The sequence below is a fragment of the Vidua chalybeata genome, chromosome 10 (assembly GCF_026979565.1).
Source record: "Vidua chalybeata isolate OUT-0048 chromosome 10, bVidCha1 merged haplotype, whole genome shotgun sequence".
NCBI lineage: Eukaryota > Metazoa > Chordata > Aves > Passeriformes > Viduidae > Vidua > Vidua chalybeata.
The window spans coordinates 7,687,520-7,711,794 of NC_071539.1; the positions used below are offsets into that span (position 1 = coordinate 7,687,520).

A 24,275-nucleotide genomic window follows, 5' to 3' on the forward strand; every position below is an offset into this window, starting at 1 on the left:
GGGAGAGGGGGATAACCCCACGTCCACGCGTGTCGGTCGTGGGGCCGGGCCGCCTGAACACCCGCCTGGAGCCGTGCGCGGGGTGGGGGCAGGGAGGGGCTGGTGCAAAAGTGCCCAGGGACAGTCCGGGAGGGGGAAGGGAGCTCTGAACAGCCCCACACTTATCAATAACAAGATGTATAAATATCAAAGTGAAGGAGCCCAAGTAAGTCTTTCTAGAAGCGCGGAGGAAGCTTAAGCAGCTTTCTTTAATGGTGATTTGTAGCTCTGTAAGGGGCACGGATAGCAAATACCCTGCAGGTGCATGTTGTAACACTGCCATCCGGACTTTAATGTAGATTACTCTCCAACTCGTTTGATCGGTCCTTTGAAACCCTTTACAATTGCCTGTGACGAACCGCCAGTCTCAGTTTTTTTTTTTCTTTGAATAATGCCTTAAGGGTAAGTCCTCGGGGCTTTTAAAGATCTCCAGCACATTAAAAAAAGAAAAAAAAAAAAAAAAAAGAAACACGTTAGGTTTTTACTTTAGAGCGTGGGTCCATGTCTCTCAACTTGGGGCTGTTAACAGGCATCTTTTAAATCATTAATCATCTAATAACCATCAACTTCGGAAGGGAGATACGGGCATCTTCTAAAGACCTCCAAACATTTCTGTGGCATTTGGGAACACACTGGTTAAAATTTAGGAGGCACACAGCCCATGCCTCCTGCTGAAGCCCTGGAGCTGCTGGGTCTCCGGTGTTTATGGACTCTCAGCTGGTTATATCTGTGCTGAAGGCCTTTTCCCTGGACATCGAGAACCTCCCGGAGTGGGTTTGGAGAGTAAATCCGAAGGGTGATGCAGAGGAGAATCCCGGCCGGGGGGCCTCCCTGATCCCCCCACCACGAACGTCCTTCATCCTGGCCCTGCTCTGGGACCCTCACCCCTGCTGTGTTGGTGCCTTCTAGCAAAGAGTGAGCAGTTTTTGAGGGGGTTAAAGGAAAAAAAAAAAAAAAAGACTCGAAGACACAATAAATCCCTCAGATGTTTCCATTCTCACAGCAAATAACGTTTAACCTTTAATATTTATTCGTTGCTATTAATTCAAAAAAATAATTACTGAACTTTTGGCCCTTCAACTTCCACAAGTGGCGCTTTGTTTCTCTAAAATAAACTTGGGAGAAGCGATCCCTCCGTATCAAACTAGGGATTTGAATTAAAGGCCCATTTGGGACACTTGAGACTACAAAGGGTTGCACATAAATAAATGCCACATTTGCCTATTGCAAAAGTTTTCCCTGTCCTTTTTCAGTCACAACAGGGGAGGAAAAAGCCGTCGTTTATTATCTAGTGCGGGCAGGAGCAGCCCCTCCAGAATGTGCTCTTAGATTTGGCCGGCAGAAGAGGGACTCTTCCCCCCCCCCCCCAACAGCAGCTCCTTTTGTTCTCCAGATCTCTTTCCCAATTTCAAGCTTCACTTGCAGATCCTAAGTTTGTTTGTTAATGACGCTATTACCATCTGGCTCGTCCTACTTTCCAAAAGATATAAATCTCCCCAGTTTCATTGCCTACATTATCATCTAAGTGCCACCATAGCTGGAAGAAAAATATGCTTTCAAGGTTGCAAATTCTCTTGCACGGAGCGAGTTCCCCGGGCGCGGGGCTGCCGCCCGCCCCGCCGGGCTGCGGCCGCTTGGGAGGGATGCGGCCAAATGGATTTCACCTTGCAGCGATGCTGGGAGAGGAAGAGACGGCAGCATTTAAGTTTTCCACCAGAAACTTAAGTGAATCCTTTCCCCATCCCCCGCCCCCCATCCCTCTTGGCCCCTTTTGTGGCTGTTTAATGCATCTGGCTACTTTGAACCGTTATCTTCCGCGGGGAGAGGGACGCTCGCCCGCCCGGCGGGGCGAGGGCAGGATGGGTCCTGCTCCTGGCAGGCTCCTGTTTGCCCTCACCCAGCGTGAACCCCCGTCTCTCCGGCATAAGTACATATTCCATACGTGTGAATAAACCTTTCCCACAGGCGTTGTACAGTAAAGGGAAGAAAACTTTGGGCTCCTCTTAGTGCAAAGCGGTTGCAGATTTGTGTGCGTTTAAGCATAAAGGGACGGGGGGAGGGCGAGAAGGGGTGGGGGAGGGAGTTGGGTCGGTTTGTGTATGGGCTCCACAATGACTCTATTTATTCGCTGCAACCAGCCTGGGCAGATTGAATAGGCGAGAGAGAGACACTCAGCCTTCCCAACGCGTGGGCTTTGTGGGATCCAGTCCCCACTAGCAGATTTCGACTGCTAATTTCCCATTCTCAGGGGTCTCCTGCGAGGAGACACGGCCGTGCCCATCAACTATGGTTCCCCCAAACACTGTCCGTGTTTCTAGTCCTTAACCTCTCTGCGTGCAAGTTTAGCATCAGGAGAAGTTTAATCATTTAGTGTTTCTTTGCTGGATCTCCGGCAATGTTTCTGCGGATTAAAAAAAAAAAAAAAAAAAAAAAAAAAAGCCAAATATTCTATTTGACTATATGTGTATGCACACACACACACACACACTATTGTCAAGTGAGGGAAAAGATACTCCTTTAATATTGGAAAGAAACCCAGGGATTTTTTTCCCGAGTGATCTGATTGTTATAAATAATTACGGATGAAAAGAAAACTCACTTATTATGCACTTCTAATACTGTGACTGCACAAGAGAGAAAGGGGGCCAAACCAGTGATTAATTAATATCGTACTGGCGTAGCTATTTTCTCGCGAAAGGCCTTTCCCCCTCGCTGCTACTGAGTTATCATTCCAGCTCGAGTCATGTGTAGCTAGGAAGGGATCTTGTTTATAAATTTATATGACGACCTTTTCTTTGTGTGTGCTCTAAAGTTGATATGGACAAATTGCAGAGGTATACAATTTAAGTAGATGCACTTTTAATCACCGATCATTAAAATGGTTATGTTAAATATACTCAATTACATGCATGACTTCACCCTAACAGTACTTTCTATTCTCCCAGCTGCTCACGTATTCCTTAACTATAGTCAGCAGAAGAAACTCGATTATGCTGAATCCATACATTTCTATGGATTTCATCAGCCTAATTAATGCTTCAGTGTGGTCCATGTGTCTGAATGGTCCCTTTGCTATTACTTGGGTAAGGAGGCAGTGCTGGAATGCAGAGGGTCTTTCTTTCAAAGATACCCATGGGGGTCACTCTAGGACTCTAATGGCAAAGGTAGCAAGTGTTAAATAGCAGAAACATGCAGAGAAAGGGAAGGCAGGGATGTAAAAGGGACATTGATACTGTAGGTATGCCCAACAGGTCAGTGATGATAATTAAAACGCTTAAAGAAGAAAAGGTAAATGGAAAGCTTCCACAATTCGCAGCGTGCCTGGCTAAAAGCAAACGAACCAGCGCAAAGAAACGCGCCTTGCTGATCCTGACGGGGGGGAAAAAAAAAAGTTGACAGCAGATTTTTAGACTAAATAACTACTAGGGCAGCCTCTTCTGTGAGCACCGCGTTTGAATGCTCCGTCCCTTCTCTAATTTTCTCGTTGTCGAAATGCGACGTGTCAGGGAGAGGATGCCCGGCCGGGCAGAGCGGGCGCTCCCACGCTGCCGGTCCTGGCATCACCGGGCTTCCTGCAGTCCCCTGTCACTGCAGATGCACGGGGAGCTGGGGGAAGGAGCTCTCCCCCTCCTCTCCACAGCTTTCTTCCGAAACCAAGAAGCGATTAAAATGAAGGGGATGTTGCAGCCTTAGGGGAAACAGCCAATGGCGGCTTTTATAGCACATTTTCCCATCTTAGCATTTAGCGGGATATAAAAGGCACGCGTCCTGCTATTCCAGCAACATTTTAATCAACGAGAAACGCATCGAGATGTTTTTTCTTTATTTTTTTTTCTCCCACCTGTTGTAATAGAAGACCATCTGATCACACCTTTCTCTGGCTGCTGGAAGATGTGAGAGAAAATCAGAACTCTTTCTTGTCACCCACTGCTCTGCCAAAAAGGTGGTGTTGGAGCCCGCATCTCTTCCCTGTTTCTCCACCAAACAATCGACAGCTCAATTGTCCTAACTTCGAGTCGGTGCCTCGCTTCAGCCTTCATCCTTCAAGTGGAGAGAGAAAGCAGGGAAGATTTCAGATCTATAACCAAATTATAACCTAGGAACTTTATGCTTGTCATGCTAATTTAATGACTTTTATAGTAAGTGTAGACTTTCTGTCTTTTGAAATTAGCTCTTCAAAACGCTTTGTGTAATGACAGGCACTAGACATAAGAGACAAATGCACAAGCAATAGTGGGATAATAATCTGGCAAACACTGCACCATTTAATATTAAAATAGAGAACAAAGTGCGTTAAATTTCAGCGTAGAGGTGCATCATTGATGCCACTGGTGCACACCTGGGCTCCAGAGTGACCCGAGAAGGGAGTGCCCTCCAACAGCCGCCGTGCCTGGGTTCACCTGGAAAATGAGCAAATACCAGATGTGCAGTACAAAATAGTCCTTCACCTAATGCCTTCTTGTCCCTTCGCTTTCTGGTGGCGTTCACACGTGTGTGTGTGCTGTAAACATCCTGATTTCCACAGGCTGGTTCTGCTGGGCCCGGCCTCCCGCTCGCTTCCCAGCGGGGGCGTGCGGGAGGGTGAACGCGCTGCGCTCGCACTGCAGGGCTCGGAACGTACACATCCCTCCCTCCTTAAGAGCGTCTCTGTGCTCACATGCTATGAGTGGTCCAGAAATCTGTCCAAGAGATGGTCTTGATAACAAAGGGAGGAGTAAACCCAAAGCTATAGGTGTATTACAATCTGGGCGACTCGCTCATTGCCTATAATTGTAAATAAGGTAAGTTCACACGACGATCGAGTAACGAGGGAACAAGAGCTCCATTTTAATCAGGTGGTTATCTCTCCTTGGTGGAGATCAGAGCTCCATTGCTCCTGGCCTTCTCATTGTGCCCCCCTGCTGGAAATGACAGCTCCTTCAGAAATAACCAACTTGGTCCCTGGATGGGATTTCAGCTCTTTTGCACTACACATGTACCAATTGTCATTTTACAGCTACACCGAAACCCCTAAATTATATAAGTGTATAAACTCGGCCTCATTAAATCCCCCCCCCCTTTTGGATAGCCTCAAGGTTGGAGAGCATATTACTGTAAGCCAGAGAAGACTTAAATTATATCCGAATGGGGATACATAGTGGCACTTAGGCACACTTCTTGTCTCAGCTACAGAGGTTTCATTTTTCCCCTTCAGAGTCTTATAATATTACAAATGCAAAGTTTCCTCATGTCAAATCAAACTATCTGAAATCCTGTTTCTTATCTGAGCCTCCGGGGCTCTTTTTGGTGAGGACAAAACCACAAAGATATGATCAAACACCACAGCCTGACCAAAGCGGAGTTTATCGTTCATCTGAGAGAGCTTCCTAATTTGAAACTAAAGCTGTCCCCTTCCAGAAAGCATCTGAACATGCTGTGTGAGTTGTTTTCCTGCGCATGTGTGCGGGTAAATCGGGGTGTGCAGTAGGGACGGGGGGCCTAGGGCAGTGTTTACCCCGCGGCTTAGTGCACACCCTGCCCGCGGGCTGGTGTTTCCACCCAAGCCGATATGAAAAGAACCATTTCGGTGGGGGCCCAGTGCCCACGGGAGCTGCCGCTGCCGGCCCCGCTGCCGCCCAGGGGCATGGCCGGGCCGGGGGCTCTGCCCGGAGCCCTCCCTGTCGTCCCTCGTCCCCCCGTGGGGCACCCCGAAACCGCTGCGCTCAGTCCCCTTCTGGGCAGCGCCCCAGCTCCGGGAGAGGGGCACGGCCCTGCAGAGCCCCGCGCCAAGCCCCCCAAAGCTGCGTTTGTCGGGAGGAGGCCGCCTTCCCCCCTTCTCCAGCCCTCGCAAGAGGGTCAGTGGTTTAACCAGGCGTCACCAGGACTTCGTTTTATCCCCGGTCCACTGAAGCGTGTGGCTTTTAGTGACTGATGGCCGCTGTGGCTGTACGCGGCACAGTTGCTCTCACGGTGCGTGCTCCAGATGGGCACGTCCCGCAGGCTCGGGGCGGGGGGGGCACGGCCGCTTTGGAAAGGCCACCGAGACACTGAGATTTGTTCTGGGTCAACCCTCTCCTAACGCCAAAGTTGGGAAACAACTTTCGCAGCGTGTGTCGGGAAGGGAGGGAGCGGCAGTGGAGCGGCAGCGGGTGCCGCGGTGCGGGGCGCCGGCACTTGGGGCTGCCGAGGCCGGGGGCCACCGCGGCTGGGAGCTGCCCCCCCACCCGCCCCGGCGCATCGCCCCCGTCCCTCTTCCTCCCCGAGCCCCGGACGCGCAGACAGCACGTTTCCAAACTTTGAAATGCCAAATCACGTTATTGCTGTGGCAGGAGGCTGCTTTCGTATCTGTGACAGCTGAGTTTTCCCCATCGATTATGTGACACTGCAGTTCATTTACACAGCTCAAAAGCTTAAAGACACTGGAGGAGCCCCCGGTTTAACCCGAAATCCTAACAGAAAGCGAATCAACTTTCTGGCCAGTGTTTAAACTGATAGATCAAAACTTAATTTGGAGAGACAGAAAGGGAGAGAAACGACAGCACGGATTTATCTTGCCCAGCGTCCTTCGCTGAAACTTTAGAAACTGCGGTGTGGAAAATCCAGGGCCGAGATGCTAATGAGAAGGAGCCCGTTGGGTGTTCAGGGATGTTATAAGATTTCAGAACGCAGATTACAGCGCCTGATTTTTTGTGCGGGTGCTTGAAATAGGTGCGTGGCCCGAGGCTGCCGGGTGGCACCGGGCTCTGGGGCGTCCCTGCCCGCGGGGTCGGGCAGAAGTTCCCGGCCGGGCAGGAGCCTCCCGGGCTCGCCCATCCGGAGCGCCCCGGCCCCGGGCGGCAGGGAGAGCTTGAGGAAGAGGGGGGGCTAGGAGGGTGGCATTTTTCTCTCTCCCACGGGGACGGGATCGTCCCCCTTATCCTGCCTGTTTCTTCCCTGGGCTTCTTTTAGTGGGGGCTTTCCAGGAGCCAGCCCAGCGCCCGGTCCGTGCCGTTCCCTCCCCCGTCCTCGCCGAGGTTTCATTACTTGCTGTTAGTGCCTGGAAACAATAAAGGATGTGGGACTGGGCTTTTATTGATTATTTGTCACCCTGTATTTGTCAGTTTCAATAACTTTTCCTGAAGTTTTACTTACGGGCACTTGAGCTTTCGGATTAGGCCAGCTCTGCGGATTGCAGTGAGGGGTAATTATCCGCTGGCCTGCTTCCCTGCAGCCGGAGAGAAAAGAGCATTAACGTATAGAATGGGCAGGATCCGGCCTGAGCCCCCCCCCTAAAGCGCTGCCCGGGCGAGAGGCGGGAGCAGCCAGGAGCAGCCGCGGCCCCGCCAGCTGCCCCCGGCCCCCCCGCCGCCCCCAGCCCCGGGGTGCAGCGAGCCCGCGCTCTTCCTCCCGGGGGCCCGGGCCAGGGGGCTCCCCCAGGCCGCCGGAGTCCCCCCTTCCCTCGGTTTAGAGGCGAGAGATCAGCACTCAAGAGACGGTCCCGCTCTCGGGAGGGGGGACCCATGGCGCTGGGGCCCGAACCGGGGCTCTCGGCTGCGGCCAAATCCCCGGGATTCAATTAAAAAGCTGGCTCGCGCCGCTGGCGGGGAGGCGAAGCCGGGGGATTTGTATTATGAAGATCGACTCTTCAAAACTGCCCGCCTGGCAGCCCGGCCGCGCTCCCGCCGGCCGAGGGGACCCGGCTGCCCTGGGCGCCCCGGCCGGAGCCCCCGGGAGCGGCAGCGGAGCCGCGCCGGGGCTGCGGGGACCTGTGGAAAGCGGGCGGCCCCCGCCTCTTTCGCAGTGTTTTCAGAGAGGGGGGGTCAAACCTTCCTCGAGAGAAAAGACCTTAGCCCTGGCCATCTTCCTCCTCTCTTAAGTTTCCTACGCCTCCCAAGCGCTGCCCGCTGCTCCAAACGCGCTCCAGCCATACACGCTGTGAGCACGCTAAAGGCGAGCATCGTCGTTCCGCGGGCTGGCAGGGTGCCTATCGTGGAGAGGATAGCGTTTGATGTGCTGTATCTCATGCCACTGCAAGCTAAGAGACAAGTGAACACAGAGTGCCCAGTTACACGGGATTTAATTACAGTGGAATGCATTCTCCATGCTGATTAGGAGCAAAATCAATCGGGGGCTTATTTGCCACAATGAACCAATAAAAACCCAATTTATTAAAGCAATAATCTCAGCCCCAAATGGTCTAAATATTATTGTTTCAATGGCATTGAGGGAATTTGGAGTGAAAGTGAAGAGAAGAGCAGGGAGTTCTACTCCATGAATTCTGTTGGAGTTTCTAACCCTGTTCCAGGAGGGTTCACTTTCTGGCTCAGAGATCTTGGAAGAAGTGGGCTAAGTTCCCCTATTTCAGGTCCAGGTTGCAGTGGTACCTACAAGGCAAGATGGTCTGTGTTCTGCAGCTCTCTGTGCTGAGGCAAACATGGTAAACAGCTTCCTACAGGACTGAAGGATTTCCTGCTTTCCAGTGATTTATATGTGAAATTCCTGGAGGACGGTAGGCCACACAGAGATTCCCAAGCTATAGGCTGACATAAAAGCCTTGTGATATCGAAAAACACCACGCAGTGGTATCTCTGGTAGGGATGATGGAGAAAGGGATTCCCTGAGGAGGGTGCTGAGCACCAGGCTGGAGCATATGGGCAGACTGGGGGATGGTGGTGCCCTCTGTTCCCCTCTCCCATATGAAACCAGTCCCATGCCATGGCACCCCAGTGTGTGCAGGCTGCTCCCCTGGGCACTCGGTGGGGGCTGGCGGGGGTGCGGGAGAGGCAGCGCTGGTGGCCAGGTCACCCTGGGAACAGTGGGGCCCACCAGAGCCTAGAGTCTGTGACTCAGGAGATGCTGATTTTGCTTTACAGCTTTCTGTAGCTCCAGTCATCTCTGTCCCGAACCGGAGAGGACCTCATTTCCTGCTCAGTGCTGTGCCAACCACAAGGTCTTTTCATAAGGCTGCCAGGGGTGCCTGGCTGAGGGAAGGACAGTCAGTGTTTGTCACCAGGGAATGAGCTGGCATCATAGCTCTAATCTGAGTCAACAACCTGGCTAGCCCTGAGCATGACTTCATAAATCATGGTATTTAATTGAAAGGCACATGCTTATATATACAGTGTTATTCAAAAAGAAAGAAAATAATTAGAATTTAACAAACATTTTTTTTCTTCCCGCTAGCCTATTGATCAGTCACCTGATTGTTTCAATTTACATTATTTCATGCAGAGAAAAAAAGAGAAAGTATAAAAACATCATGTGTAGCCATAACAAAAACACAAATGAAAAAATCCATCTCCTAATGAGAGGGTTAGCCTTTTTCTAACACATCCTTAATAATAGGGAAACAATCTTTAAGTGTTTTTAATTTAAATTGTTTTCATGTTTAATTCACTATTACTAAATAATATCATTAAGTGTCTATGTATCTATTTAGCATTGAGGCATATGATATTTCAAAGCAATTTAACCAGTTTTGAAAGGAGAAAGAGTCCTGCACCATGCTTGCATTCACTTTTTTAAAATGTTAGTTAACACATATACACTGGACTGCCTTTTTCTCATCCTTCCAGCAGAAATGAAAAGTAAGTCTGGAACAAAAGATGTGTTCTGTGCTTTTTGCTTTTCACACCCAAACTGCCTGCTTTATTTTTGTATCCATAGGGTCTGTGTGATCTCCTCCCGTGAGAGGCGGCTCAGCAGCTCGGTCCCCTCTGCCATCTCAGCACTGCCAGGGGAGAAGCCCAGGAGGAGCAGAGCAGTGGCTGAGCAGCAATCTGAATATCCATATTTAACTCTTCAAACAACAGAAGATACTTCAGAACCATGTGTGAGACAAAATGCCATTAAAGTTTCAATCATTAAACCTCTGTTTAGCTGTACTCCAGAAATGAGCAGTTCATAACAAGCCGGGAATACTGATTGACAGTTTGCCATCAGGAGCCCTTAAGTAGGATTTTTCCAGCTATAATGCAGTGTACTCTTCAGTGCTCCCTTTTGCAAGATGCTATTTCAAGTAGAGGAGCATGAGGAAAATTTACATAAAAGCTTTGTATGTAATATGTGATTGCTCTGAAATTAAGAAGCACCAGTTTTCCCCTTCTTTTTTCCAGAAATGAAGAGTGCACTTTGTTTTCATGTTTACTTAGTGTGCTCTGTGATCCCTTGATGTGTTTCAAGTGTTTTCTGTCAGCATCATGAGACCTTGCTTACCTGCTAAATTTTATGTGTGAAGTGATTAGTGTTCAAAGTGCCTGAAAAAAAACAGCACTAACGATGTCTGACAACTTTTGGGGTTTTTTTTCGCTTTTTCCTCTTAAATAATATTTCATGGTACATTAAATAGGTTATGCAGTCTCTTCTGAGAGACCAAAGCAATGAATTGCTGCATACTTAATGTTTCACCAAGCAGATAGTTTTTAAAAGGAAAAAAAGCAGAAGGCAGCATAGAATCCTTTCCCTGAGCCTTGTCTCAGCTTCTTCTCAATTCAATGAAAAATGGTAGCAATTTGGAGAAAGATACAGAAAGAAAAATAAACATTATTTCACAATAAACCTCTTAGTGTGTCACTTGTGATCACCAGCAGATATTAGAAATGCTTCTCGTTAAATCCACTGAGCATTATTTCTTCACAAGTTGAAATGCTTTTAGCCAAACTGTTTTCTTGATGTTCACATTGGATGTACCAGTTAGAGCCAGAGCAGCCCAAGAGAGAAGCAAACAATTAAAACTTTTACATATTTAATTCTTGATAGACATCCCTACAAGGTAGGTTTTAACGTTTTTTTTTCTTCTTAATTTTTCGTCTTCTTCTTTTTTTTTTTTTTTTTTTCAGTAAGAAGGATAAGCTTGGAGTGCCCAGTCACCGTGGTAACTGCCAGAAAAATTCTCCTGAAGTTTGAAGAGGTCAGCTAACGGGGTCAACAACTCTGGCCTCTCTCTGAGCTGGGCCTGGCAGGCTCCATCCTGCGGTTGGGGTGTTAACGCAGGCTGAGCCCTGGGAGGTGGACCATTCCAGCTCTGATATAAATTTTTTGAGTCAGTTCACGGCCTGGACTCTCCAGGTGGCCTCCAAAATCGATTGTGACCTTGTGACCCTGTCTAACGGAGGCATAGCATCCAACCTAAGTAAGGATTTAGCCAGGAACGACAGCTTTCCACTGAGTGTTATTGGGGACAGTACAAACAGTTTGGGAAGCAAGGAGGTAGGTATGAGGAGCAGAGGTCATTAAAAGCATATTAAAAAACAATTTTAAAAATCCTTTTTAGTTGAAAGTTTTTATTTGCAGTAACTATTCCTTAAATAAAACCTTCTGGCAACTATTTTTTCCTTCCATAGTAACATTGTATCATGTGCTTCAGTGCATTAATATATGAAAAATTGGCACTTTACATATTCCAAACCAAACTTATATTTTATCTACCTCTGGATTTTGAACTTGTAAATGAAGCTGGCTGACGTGTTAAGCTAGATGTCTGTGAAGTGTTTTTTTCCTTAATATCATACAACTAGGAGTCTGCTTATTAATGTAGGCTATTTATTTTAGGTAGCAATTTCCTTAATACATGCATTCTTTTTAGATTCAAAAGTCTCTTAATCCCTGTAATCTATTTTTAAACTGGGAAGTTAAGTAACATTAAGAATAGTGTGAAATTAAAGTGTGAGACTTTCACAGGGTTTTCATTTACTGGTTTGCAGTACAGATAGAAATGCTACAAAACTGATTATGTATTTTTACAGGAAAAAATTGATTATGCTAAGATTGTATTCATAGACAACGTGATATTTTTTTCCTGTAAGATTTTAAGCAACAAACTATGTGGGAGAGGGAGGGGCTGTTGCAGAGTTCTGATTTTGTTATTGAATCTAGAAACTTGCTCTTCTGAGCAAATGGATTTGCTCTTGTGTTTTATTCCCACTGCTACAAAACCTCGTGCATTGCTCACATGAGTAATTGGTAGCTGTTAGATGAGTAAGTGGAACTACACTGAGGAGCAAAGTCCAGTTTCCAGCTGGAAAGTGCTATCAGACTTTAAGTGACTTTAAAACCGCTCCGAAGGAAGAAAATAGATTTAATATTTGTTCCCAGTCTTAGAAAACTTGTGCAGTGACAACCTTGCCCAAACACTTCTTGTGCTTGGCAGGGCCTGGCTCTGACATTTTTCTTCCCAGCCCCTTCCCAGCTGAGCAGTTGCTCCGAGGTTGGAGGAGCTGCACAGAGACAGGGCCATAAAACACAGTTCAGGAAGAGCATCTGAGCTGTGCTGAACATCATTGTACTGCTGAGAGGTCCTACAGGTTGCAACAGCAAGAATATCTAACTTTTACTTGCAGTAACACCTTACTCTGCAGAAAGCCCCCAAAAATCCATGGATTTTTGGCCAAGGTCCTTTTATAGGGTCATCATAATCTGCTCCGGTGGGAGCAGATTTGGAGACCAGGAGTAAGAAATGGGGTTGAATTTTGCCATGAAATGATTTAAGACCCACACCTGCACATTCAGATATCCATGGTGACACTGTTTAACTATACCCTGAATACTAATAATAGTTGGGTTTTGGTGGTCATTTTTAACAGACCTCTGCTGGAAAGAATTTATTCCCATTAGGAAGCATGTTGATTCAGGGCTTCTGTGATTGAATTTGGGAAGATGAAACTTACAGCCCTTGGTGAGAATCAGAATATTTGCTTGTTTTTCAGAAAACAAAAATTAAAAATAGGACTGTAAATAGCTGGATGGTGAATCTTCAACATTTTCAAAAGCATCTGTGTAATTTTAAACATTAAAAAAAATATATATACTTACATCTGCTTTGTTTTGCCATCACTCAAGAACCAAGTTCTACTGACAGACAGGGGATCATTTCTGAAAACAGATAGAACTATTCCACTGGAACTTTTGGAGCAGAATTGACCCAAATTTGCCCTAAAGCCTTCAGCTTGGAATGAGGAATAGTTGGCAGAGGCAACCACAAGCAGATCTCAAGAGCTTTAACTTGCTGCAATTCTTTAGCATTGACTTCTGTAGATCCTATTGAATTTATAATCAGCTGCAAATCTACAAATGTCACTTGGAACAGGCCCTGGTCTTGCATGTTTTGTACCTCCTCACGTTGTTCAGTTCATCCACACCCAAGCAGTGCCTAGAGGTGCTATGTTAGCAGCAGCTGCAGTGGACAATTCTTCTTCCCCATCAGTGCAGTGAAGTGCGCACACAGCTTCATTTGACTTTTTGAAAAACTCTCTGAAGTGCAGGTACTTTGAGTTTCACCAGAGAGGGTGTATGTGAATGGGCTTTGTGCTGTGTGAGACAAATCAGCAGAATCACCAAAGTTTGTGGTGGTTCCCAGCCCCTGTCCTATGGACCACTGATAACCCATGAGGCATTTGAAAGTTCACTGTGGCTGGTCTGTGGAATTGTATTAAATATTAATGCCCATAGTCTTCAATTTAAATTTTTATTGGTGGAGTACGTGGTAGTCTGCAAGAAAATCTGAGGTCTGAGGGTAATCTGCTGCCTGAAAGCTCAGAGGATGTTTGCTGTACAGGAATATGTCCCAGGTCATGGGCCATAAGGTGTTGGGAGGTATTTTGTTCATGTTTTCAAATTAAACATATGCCCAGTTAAATGAATGGTTTTTATTACTCATGCAAACAAACAAAACAACAAAAAACCCTGCTTCAAAATAAAACAAAGAAAATAAAGTGACAAAAGGACACTGAAGCATCAGCCTAGTTTGTGTTTGCTTGTGTCCAAAGCCTGCCTTGCCAGTGCCCTGCAGAGACAGAGAAGCTCAGCTTTAGAGAGCAGCACGTTGCCATGGCCTGGATCAGGGCTGGCAGAGGTCTCTGGGTTCTGGAGGAAGCAGGGAGGGCAAATGAGCACTGGGACTTACAGGTGTGCTGGCAAAAGCTCCTAAAGAAGTGCTGAGCTTCCATCTGCTTTTACTTCTTCCTCTCTGCCTTGAGAGTGTGTGGCTGGTGTCCAGAGGAAAAGTCAAACTAATTCTGATGCTTTTTCCTATTCTGGGTGGACTAATTCAGAGAAAGCACTTATGGCAGCCTTTGTGGAAGGGGTACAATATAGGTTGATACTTTAGGAACTATAGGAAGTTCTTAATCCTTCCCTGCCTACAGGGCTGTCATTTATAGATCTGCTATTGTCTCATCTTTTATAAGGATGTTTCCTTACATTAAGGTTCCAAGAGCAACCAGACTTTGCCATTGTTCCCAGCTATTTCTGTTTGTGGCTTAATGCACATCTAGTATTCTGTTTATGCTTTCACTGCTCTCCTACACAGCAGACTGTACCTACACACCAGCTTAGGTGACATCACTCTCAAAGCATTCATTTCTGTGTTTTTTTTTTCTCCTGATTTGTCTGTGCATCTTGATTTTGCATTAGCCTAGTTTATTATAGATAACATGATAAAGTACACGGAACTTTTTGCATTTAGTTGTCATTTCATCTTCATTCCTTGTTTGATAAACTTGCTTATAACAAAAAGCTTTTAGGTGTGTTTTAATAACAACAAACCCCTCTTACTATGTAAGAAGAATAAATTCAGCCATGAGCAGAAAAAATTGAAGCATAAATAATTTTGAATGTATAAAATTTAGCTCGATGTTAATGGTGGTTTAATTACTGGATTTTTTTTTTTATTATGGCTGTTCATAAAGACATCCATTGTTTTCTGCTTTGATTTATGTCCAGATTAGCCCCCTTTAGAACCTCTTTTCTGGCAACCTCAGCAACACGTGAGGGCCTGGCAGTTTGTGCAGACATTGCCATCTTCCCTCACTGCTGCTTCTCCTGAGCTGTTCCACCAGCTCCACAGCCTATCGCTCCTCAGGAGCCTTAATGATGCCTTTCCTCCATCTTCTGCTCCATGGCCCTTCCAGAACCATGTGCTTTTGTCAAAGATTTCAAACCATTTTAGAAATAGATGCTGAAATAAAGGCAGGTGATGTGGTGTTGGGGTGTGTCACTGCCTTCCTGTCCTGCATGGGAAGATTACAGAACTTCTCCAGAGCTCAGCTCTATGGCCATGCAATGACAATGATAAAAACAACATCTTTGCAAAGTGCCTGTATATGTGAAAAATTTGATGCAAAATAAAAACTACCTAGGTTTTGTCAAACCTAACTCTACCCAGCACTTCCTCCTCCACTACCCTCTCAGCTGCTTGATTTGACAATAAGCCTTTTAGAGTCACTGTTTTTGCATCATGCCTTGCAAAATGTGACATTTGGGCTTTTAAGCTACCCTTGTGTTATAACATACATAGCAGAACTAATATATCCTTTTCCCACATGCATCTTCACTTTGCTGAAAAAAAAACCCAACGCTGAACAAACCACAAACAGCCTGATGATGCAGGGTGAGGAGTGCCCAGAACCTTTGTGTGCCCAGAACCTTTGTGTGCTCAAGGCACAGCTTTATCCCGGCCTTCAGTGGGACAGTGCACATGGAAATGTGTGATCTATTCCTTCCTGAGCCCCAGTGATGCCTTGCTTTGCAGTTCCTCGCGCTGGTGAGTCGCTCTTGTAATTTCCAGTTATGTAACCCATCTCGTTTTGTGAATATGTGAATTTAACAGCTGTCGGTGTCAGCAGCGCCTGGGAGGGGTGTGTGTCTTTTTTTTTTTTTTTTTTTTTTGGCAAGCTGGCATTACTCATCAGTCTCATGGTAGTTTTGTTTGAAAAATGCTTGTGTTAGAAAAAGTGGATTTATCAGCTCAGCACTGTATGGTGCTAGCATGCAGCTCAACAAAAGACAAGTGCTCATTTCAGTAACGCTTGCAGCATTTCATGGGGCCCCCAAATAGGCTGAACAAGGCTTCTCTGGCAACTAACCCCAAGTACAGTGGGAAACTATTAAAGTGGCAGTGTCACTGCTTGGAAGAGGGATTTGGTTTTCTTCCATCATTTATTGCTGCAGGTTTTTTTATTTATTTTTTTTTATCAAAGACTATGAACTGCATTAGGAATTTCCCTGAATATTGGAGAAAAAAGAGGCCTTACTGAAAATTTGTGCTCCTAGAAGTGATTTTTTTTTCTCTCATGGTTTCCTGGAAGGTAGATCAAACTGTCAGTCTGCCCCTCCCAAAGTGGATCTGTTTTATGGCGAAAAATAAGATACTTGCAGCTTTTTCAAGTAATACTACAAAGTCAGTGGTGCTGCAGCCTTTCAGGGAGAACTCATTCTCTGTTTGAATCAGTTTATTTTCAGAATGATTTGCTGCACTTACACTTTCTTTTGTAGCTGCTCTTCCAGAATGCAAATACAACCTGGAGAGTTCTCTGTATTTAATTGAATGTGTCAGGTGGTTGAAATCATGTTTAAAAACCAGCATTACATACTGCAAAATGTGTCAAAACCTTTGTTCACATTTATTTAAAACAAATGTATTTTTCAGTATTTATTTATTTATTTATTTATTTATTCTCTCTGTTTACACTTCACACAGATGGTAAAGATAAACCAGTGGGTTTAATTTTTGCTGAAAAATTGCCTTTTACATTTTTAGGTTCTCATATCCTGGCAAGATGCTACAAACCCCATGTGACAAAGAATAGAAGGAAATACTTATTTGAAGAAATCTCTGTCATTAGCTGTGCTGTAAGTTTTATAAAAGCTTCAATTTCATAAAATGGAAATTCTGGACTAATTGTTCCTTTGCAAGCCTTAATGGTCTCTGAGCTGCATAGTTAATCTACTACCTGCTTCTACTCACACATCCAGCAGGATTTAGAGCTGGGTAAAACACGCCCTCACACATCAGTTACATCTATTTTAACTTTTCTTCTGACAAGTTCTACTGATTGTTTACTGTAACTTGCACCCAGACAAATGGATTTGGACTTGCACTCTTAAAGCTGCACAACAGCCAAGCACATCCCCCTGGGGACACCCACCCACAAAAACGTTTCCGTGGGTTCACCTCCCATGCGCGGGCATGCTCCAGATGCTGCCATGGCTGGGGGGGAGGAATGGGTGGATGAGATTCCTGAGTCATCTTCTGTTTCCCCTTGGAGAGAGGTGGCTGCAGGGAATTGTCTGCTCTCTGCAGGGACAGAGGGCTGTGGTTTTCAGCTCCTCAGAGCTGTAGAGGCCAGAAACACGAATGCACTGCAGCATTGTTGTGCCTGCACACACACCGTGCACCCCTGCACCTGCAGCGTCCTGCAGCCACCTCTGGATACCAGGAGCTCACTGTGGTCAACCCTCTGGCTTTCCACCACAGGTGAAGACAGCATTGAGGCAGCAGGCCTGATGCTTGTATTCAGCTTGCTTCTCAGAAAACTGGTACTTGCTGCAGTGCTTCTGTGGTGTGAGCAAATCAGAGACCCTGGGTCTTTAGTGAGACCAGGCACAGGTCAGGGACTGAAATATTTGTCCCGCACCTACCACAGCAAAGTTGTGGTTGTTGACTTGAGTGACAGGGGAATAGAGGACTGGGATGCCTCAGCCCAAAGTCCCTTAAGCCTTGGCTTGATGGGTGAGATCTTGAACACAGCCAGAGCCTACAACATTAAAGGCTTTATAAAAGCAACAGTGCCAGTTTAAAATCAACCTCCCACATTACCAGCAGCCCCAGCAGGTGTAATGTGATCCAGGTAGCCCAAGCCAGTGAGTAAACAAACTGCTGCTTTCTGAATGAGCCTCACCAGAGAAATGCTTCTAACTGGGAATTACAGTGGCTATTTGCACTAAGTGAACTGTGCAAATGAGCAGGCTCCTATGATTAATTCTGTGAAAATGAGTGGGCTCCTATGATTCTAACTCTTATCCCACACAGGTTTTTCCCTCTACACCCAAAATGAAGTAGGGAAAAGTTGCAGTGAAAAAATTCCCTGATGAGCCTGGAAAGTTTAGTGGTATTGGGCCTGATCTAGCTGCTTGAACTTCAGTGGGGTCTGTTGCTGGGTTTCCTTACGCTAGAGAAAACAATCCTGCTGCTTCCAAACTGCCAAGTCAGTCAGAGGAATTTAATATTGTCACTAAAGAAGCTGCTTTGCTGCTCTTCTGTTGGGTTCCCATTCCATTTCCAGTAAGCAGTATTAACTTAGAGGCTTTATACTTGGCTACAACATTGCCCATTTTTTTCTCCTTCAGCTCCAGCTCTTAAACCATCATAGAGCCTTGCTGTGTAGACCAGCTGAACCTGAACGCACCATTTGAGATCCTCTCGGTGTTACTGCCTGGCTCCCTAACTGGAGAAGTGCATAAAAGCAAAGAAGGTGGATGTGTCCAAGTAGAGTCTGGACCCTGACAAGTCCCACGGGCTTGGCAGACTCTAAGGCTCACTGTGGAGTCCTTGGAATGTGCAGACTGAGGGTACACCACGCTGAGGACCCAGCAGCCCAGCTCTGCTCCAGCATTTCTGCTTCCCAGTCTGGGTCCCATCCTGCCCCAGAGAGCCTCTCCCCCCTCCCCTGCCCACGCTCCACTTATTCATGAGTTATGATAACATATAAGCAGCTTAGAGAATTCTTATCGGAATACGTTGAACACAATGCAGCATTTAACTCTTAATGACAGCCACCTCTGACTGTGAGTGACATGTTATAAATTATGTTTGAACTGGATTTTTTTTTTTCTTCAGAGGCAGATATTCCCTCTGCCACCCAGTCAGCCCTGTAACGTTGCACTTGTGGCCTTAATCCCACTTGGATGTGTGCCCTGCTGCCTCCACTTTCCGTCACTTGGGTACTTTAGTATTCTTGAACAAGTGAACAATCTTTGTTTCTGTACCTTATTAGGCCAAAGACCATAGCAGCGAGTGATGGCATCAGCAGGCCCTGCAGGCAGGATTCTCTGCAGACACAGCCAACCTCCAACAAACCCCTTTTTATCCTCCTGTTTCTAGGAAGAATTATGATGGTGGTGCCCTGCTGTTGATCAGTCAAATCTGTGGTAGGCCTAGAGATAAGTCCTGTAAGTGTGGTGTACTGTAAAACAGCGGCTCCCATTCATTAGTAGCTTGTGTGCAATAAACCACCCAAAGGAGGGGGGTGGGGAGGGAGAGGGACGAGCAGCTGCAGTGTGCAGGAACAAACAACACAACTCATTCTTGGGAGCCAAAACTTTCTAATTTGCTGCTGGGCTGCTGGGACCACTCAAATTCTTTCTGATAATACGCTCGTGCCCTCAGTGTCTCTCCTGGAGTTTCCCAAGTCCTGCTCTCTCGAGGTCCCTGAGTCTGGGATAGTTTCACTTTGAACCCAAAACACAGAGGGGAGCTGAGTGGGAAGGAGGGGAACACATCAGTGCCCAGTGTTTGCAGACTCAGGCGTAAGAAAGCCGTGGACTCCCAATCATTCTGCTGGGAATGGCTGGTGCATGATCTGCTTGTGCAGTGGGTAAACAAAGCATCACATGGGCTGCAGAGCAAGCAGGAGGCAGGGGGCAAACCCAGGGCTATCAGGGCATGCATGAGGACAGAGTGTCTCAGATGTGTTAGTGGCTTAGAGCCCGCTGGAACATTTAGGAACCTCTATCTCCCAAGAGGTAAAATCTTCAAGCAATCCTCAAATGAGTTATAGCTGAAAAATTATTTGGCTTAATCTGTTCTAATTTTTTTCACAAGTTCTGGTAAATCTTTATAGCTAGTAGGCAGGTGAATTTAAATGGAGTCTACTATAATATAATGCAAGATGTTGCACATGTTGAGACATCAGTAGCTCCTAATATTTGCATAGCTGTGAATACATTGGTGCTTTTGGATCTCAGCCTTGGACCTTCCAACGGCCTGTGGAACATTTCAGACCAGGATGTGAAATTATTGAGTGTTGCACAACTGCTCTCATAGACCAGGCCTTTGTGCTGATGTTTGTATTATCACAGGAAAATGAAATTATTTTCAGATAGCTGCTGCTCTGGAGGAGTGCTGTACCCTCGCAGGAGATGACAGTGGCTGCTTTTTCCAGGGATGTACCAGGCTGTGATGGTGCCTGAGCTGTCTCCTAACATTTCTATAGACAAGGGCTACTTTAATGGCAAATTCAGGCTTGGGCCAAAATGCAAGCACTCTTTATGCAAGCACAAGGCAAAATCACAGATTTGAGGTTTTCCACTCTGCTGAAGATCCATCTCCCTCCTCTCTGGGAGGAGCTGTGCTGAGTTTTAAGCTCTGAAATGAGAGGGGCTTCTGCCAGCCTGCTGCTTGGTAAAGTTACCCAGTGGGTGTTTTCATCTCCACTGGGAGATGAAAACACCCTGAAGAGCATCCACAAAACAGTGTTAACTAAACCTGGGCACAAAATAGGTTTTTTATCTTTTGAAAGCTCAGGTAGTACCTCTTAGGTAGTTCTCAGTGTGGCATTTTGGCATTTTGAACAAAGTCAAAATAACTTGACATTTTGGTTTTCCTTCCCCAGGCTTAGGTAAGTAGGTAGGTTGGCAGCTTTATAACCAAAATTGGCTGCTCACTGCCCATTCCCAGCATAGAGCCCGACTTCTCTGTGCCATTTCCAGGATTTTCAACTAGAATCGCAACAAGGAGCATTTTATGGGAATCTCTCCATGACTTTTCAAAGAAAATTGCAAAGGTAACACCTCTGGTAATTGCTGCACTGTGTAAGTAGAGAGAACCATCAATTGGAAAACTCCAGCACTGGTCAGACTGCCCTGCTCCCTGAGAGCACACAGCAGGTACCTACCTGTGGTCCTGTTGTCAGCAGGTTTGAAGTTATAGATGAGACCAGCAAATTGAGTGAATGTTCTGGGTAGCTATGAAATCGGGGGGGGTGGAGGGTTTTTTTTTTTGGAGGGTTTGAGCCCCATCTCCAGCACAAGCAAAGCCATGTAATCCTTTCTTTTGCAATTAGAGCTGAAAAATAGCCCCGGGCCAGAGCACTTGCACAAGGAGCAATTAGACAAGCTAGACACTGGGAAAAGCTAAAAATAGTAAATAATCTGCCTCCACAAAAATACCTTGAATCATTAGAAAAGGACATTTTTATGAATTTCCTGGGAATCGTTTAGTACTTTAATACCTTCACAGTGTTCTGCCTGGAGGGGCTATATTCCAGCTGCTGTTTGGCAGAGGTAAACATGAGTAACACGACTCTCTTCTTACACTTGAGACATTGGAAAAACCTGAGTAAGTCCTGAGATTTTCATACCTAGCCAATTGAAATTGGGGCAATGAGTGGATTCATATTGAACTGAGAAAAAAATATGCCCTACTGCTCTTTTAAGAGAAAAAGTCTGAGTTTGGGGGTAAAAATGACTTATTTTTGGTTATTTAATGGCTCAGCCCAGTCTTCTTTGAAAAATAATGTATGAATCAATTATATTCATACATTGGCTGAATCCAAACTATTATAAAAATTCTCCTTTTAGAAAGTATATTATTTGCAAAAAGGGATGACAACTGCTGACTTATTTTGCAGCACTCCTGAGCTGGATGAAATGTATAAACAAAAAAACCTAACTACAGCTGAATATTTTTAGTCCTTTGCAGAGACTACATACGATGCTATTTAACTAAGAATGCCTCGAAAAGGATGATTTGACTGTTTCTGGTTAAGCTTCTGATGCAGGCTTTAAAAAAGCAACAAAACTCAGACCTGAGGTTTGCAGACAACAAACCAGAATTAGCTGTTTGCTAATACATGTGAGAAAGGGGTTGCAGGTTGCTACAACATTTTGGGGTTTTTTTTGCTGGTAACTTGTGTAATACTGTTTGAAAAATGTTGTGAACATTAAACCTAATTCTGTTCTGTCTTCTTTATTTACAGGAGATAATTCAAGAGGGAAAAAAATCTATAAAATGAAACAGCAAATTGTGAGCATCTGTGTGCAAACCCCTGTGTGTCCTGGTACCACTGCTGGCACACTGGCTCTCAGGAGGAGTTTCAGTGACGGGTGAACATGTAACTTTCAGCTCCTGTCCCTCTGTTTCTGTGTGGGGTCCCCTGTTTATTCCCAGAGCTGCTCGTCCCCATCCCAGCCCAAGGCGCTGCAGCAGCCCAGCAGCCTCATGGCAGGAATGTGACGCTGGAATTGCAGGAGCTCTTTCCCCACTGCTGACTCGGAGAGCAGCGATTTTGGCGGCGAAGGGGCTGCGTGGGGCCGGCCGGGGTCCCGGGCCGGGGGCACCGCTGGTGCTGGAGCTGTGCGGGAGCCGGGCACCCCGAGGGGCTCTGCAGGGTTAACCCGTTCTGTGCTGAGCATCCACACACGGCGTGTTTGCTCACCCAGCTCTGCCAGGGGTGACTGCGGCTGCGGAGGGCAGCTCCGGGTGCTGGAATTGCCGAGATCCAGCCCATCCCCCGGCCTGTGTGAAACTGCACAAAGCCTCCCCTAAACGTGAATTTAAAACGCTTTCAAATTGACGACCTCCTTTTAAATAACAACATTTATGTTAAGCGAAAGGCATGTTTGCCTCTACAAATAAATGGAATTATGGTTCTAAGACCTGACTTAATCCTGAAGTTCTTAGACTGCACAGTAAGTAGAAAAGAAAGAGGATTGTTTGGAGGAGCAGGGGTTAGCAGGATCAGGCTCCATCTTACATCTTCCTGATCATTTTCCTTCTGGCATTTATATATATCTTTATATATACCTTTATTATATATATCTTTATATATACCTTTCTCAGAACTACCACTGGCTGTTTATAACAAAGCCAAAGTAACTTTATGTTTATTACCTAATTGAAAATAACGAGGGATGGAAGACAGTGTGCCCATCCAGGTTTGCTGCTGGTAAAATTTGGGTATTGCTAAACAAACAAAAAATGCTCTTCCTCCAAATGTACTCTTATGCTAAAGTCATGTCCTTTTAAAATTAATTTCGGGACTTCTCTTAAATGTGTTGCAATTCTTTGTTCTTTTTCTACCCTATTTTCTTTGTGAAAATGTATTTCAAAATCTGCATTGAGGTTTCAAAGGGTCTGAGAGAAGATGTTTACAGAGTAATAATGCCATTTGTATTTGTTATATTTCTGAAAATGGAATTTCTAATCAGAAAATATTAAAATACATTTGTATTATTTTTTTGTGTGGTTTCATGACATTTGCATATTTCCAGCTCTGATTTTAGTACCCATGTAGCCAGGCTCATTAGGAAAGCAGGATCATAAGTTTTATTGTTACTCCAAGTCAATGTGTTTTATAACACCACCTCTGGTCTTGGTGCTGTTTGAATTCAGTGATTTGGTTTTATTTATTTTGGTTTTTTTTCTGCTGAAGCCCTGAATACCTGTATTCCAAGTTGGGCGATTTCATATTCAGGACATTTAAAGCTGAAAGAAGCCTGGGCAAGAAGAGAGATTTATTTAGTAGATGCATTCAAATGAGTTTCTGCCAAAGACTAAAATGAAGACTGAATGAAATTTATTGCAGAAAACTTTCCTGTGTGGACCTCAGAAAAACATCTACACAGAACTGGACCTGCAACTCCCTGTCCCCTCATCCCTCCCAGCACCTTCCTATGGTTCCCTCTGTCCCACAGAACAAGGAATGGCTTTCTGCCAGCTCAGCGGGGACCTGGCTGGGGCTGCCACCTGCTGCAGGCCCATGGAGACCCCAGGACACCTCCAGAGCTGCTGGGGCTGACCCAGCTGGTGAGACCCCTCATTGCCATGGAGATTGGGTGGGCAGTGCTGCTCTGCAGCAGCCCACATCCTGCCCAATCCTTCCTGCCCACACGCCTAGGGTGGGCTTGGGTACACATCACTTGTTTGAAACAAATTTATTGGCTGTGGTGCCTGGTTTTTGTGCACAAGGACAAATTGAGCCAGAAATCCAGGGGATTTCCAAGCTGAAACTCCACCCCGTTGCAGGGTCTGGCTCTTGCTGTAACTCTGAAGTGAAAGAAACTGTCTGTTGTCATAAAATAAAGCAGTGTTTTAATGTTTTGCCACTGAAAATTTTCAAAAGCAATGTTTAGATAAAAAAAAAGTGATTTTTTTTTCCTCATGAACATGCAACATGAAACATTTTCGCCAGTTCCAGGTTGAACCCAGCTCACTTTATCTTTTTAGATTCAAATTTAAACTAGTTTCTGTTCAAGGTTTTTAAAGGGACACACACAACGTCATTCTTCAGCGTGACATTTGAGTCTCACCCCCTGCCAGGAGGGATACCTTAACCTCCCTGTTACTGAAAAGACCAGAGACAGAAAAATAGCTTGGTTTTTTTGTACATCCCTTCACATGGCCACTTGCTACTACTTGGAGTAAAGTGAGTTCATTGTAACTCCCCTCTTTTGTGTTTCACCTTCAGTTTGTATGGGACTTTCTGTAGCTGTACAGACATGGA

The 24,275-nt window shown here is 45.8% G+C and overlaps 1 long non-coding RNA gene across 1 annotated transcript in view; it reads left to right on the plus strand.

Annotated features, from left to right (window-relative positions):
- LOC128792850 (uncharacterized) overlaps window positions 1–23,005 on the plus strand; it is a 29,453-nt gene extending 6,448 nt beyond the window's left edge. Inside the window, exons 2-6 of the long non-coding RNA XR_008432579.1 lie at window positions 9,664–9,829; window positions 10,836–11,205; window positions 15,369–15,535; window positions 16,532–16,623; window positions 21,750–23,005. This is a non-coding gene — a long non-coding RNA (uncharacterized LOC128792850). The remainder of the gene's footprint in view (window positions 1–9,663; window positions 9,830–10,835; window positions 11,206–15,368; window positions 15,536–16,531; window positions 16,624–21,749) is intronic.
- Window positions 23,006–24,275: the final 1,270 nt, after the last annotated feature.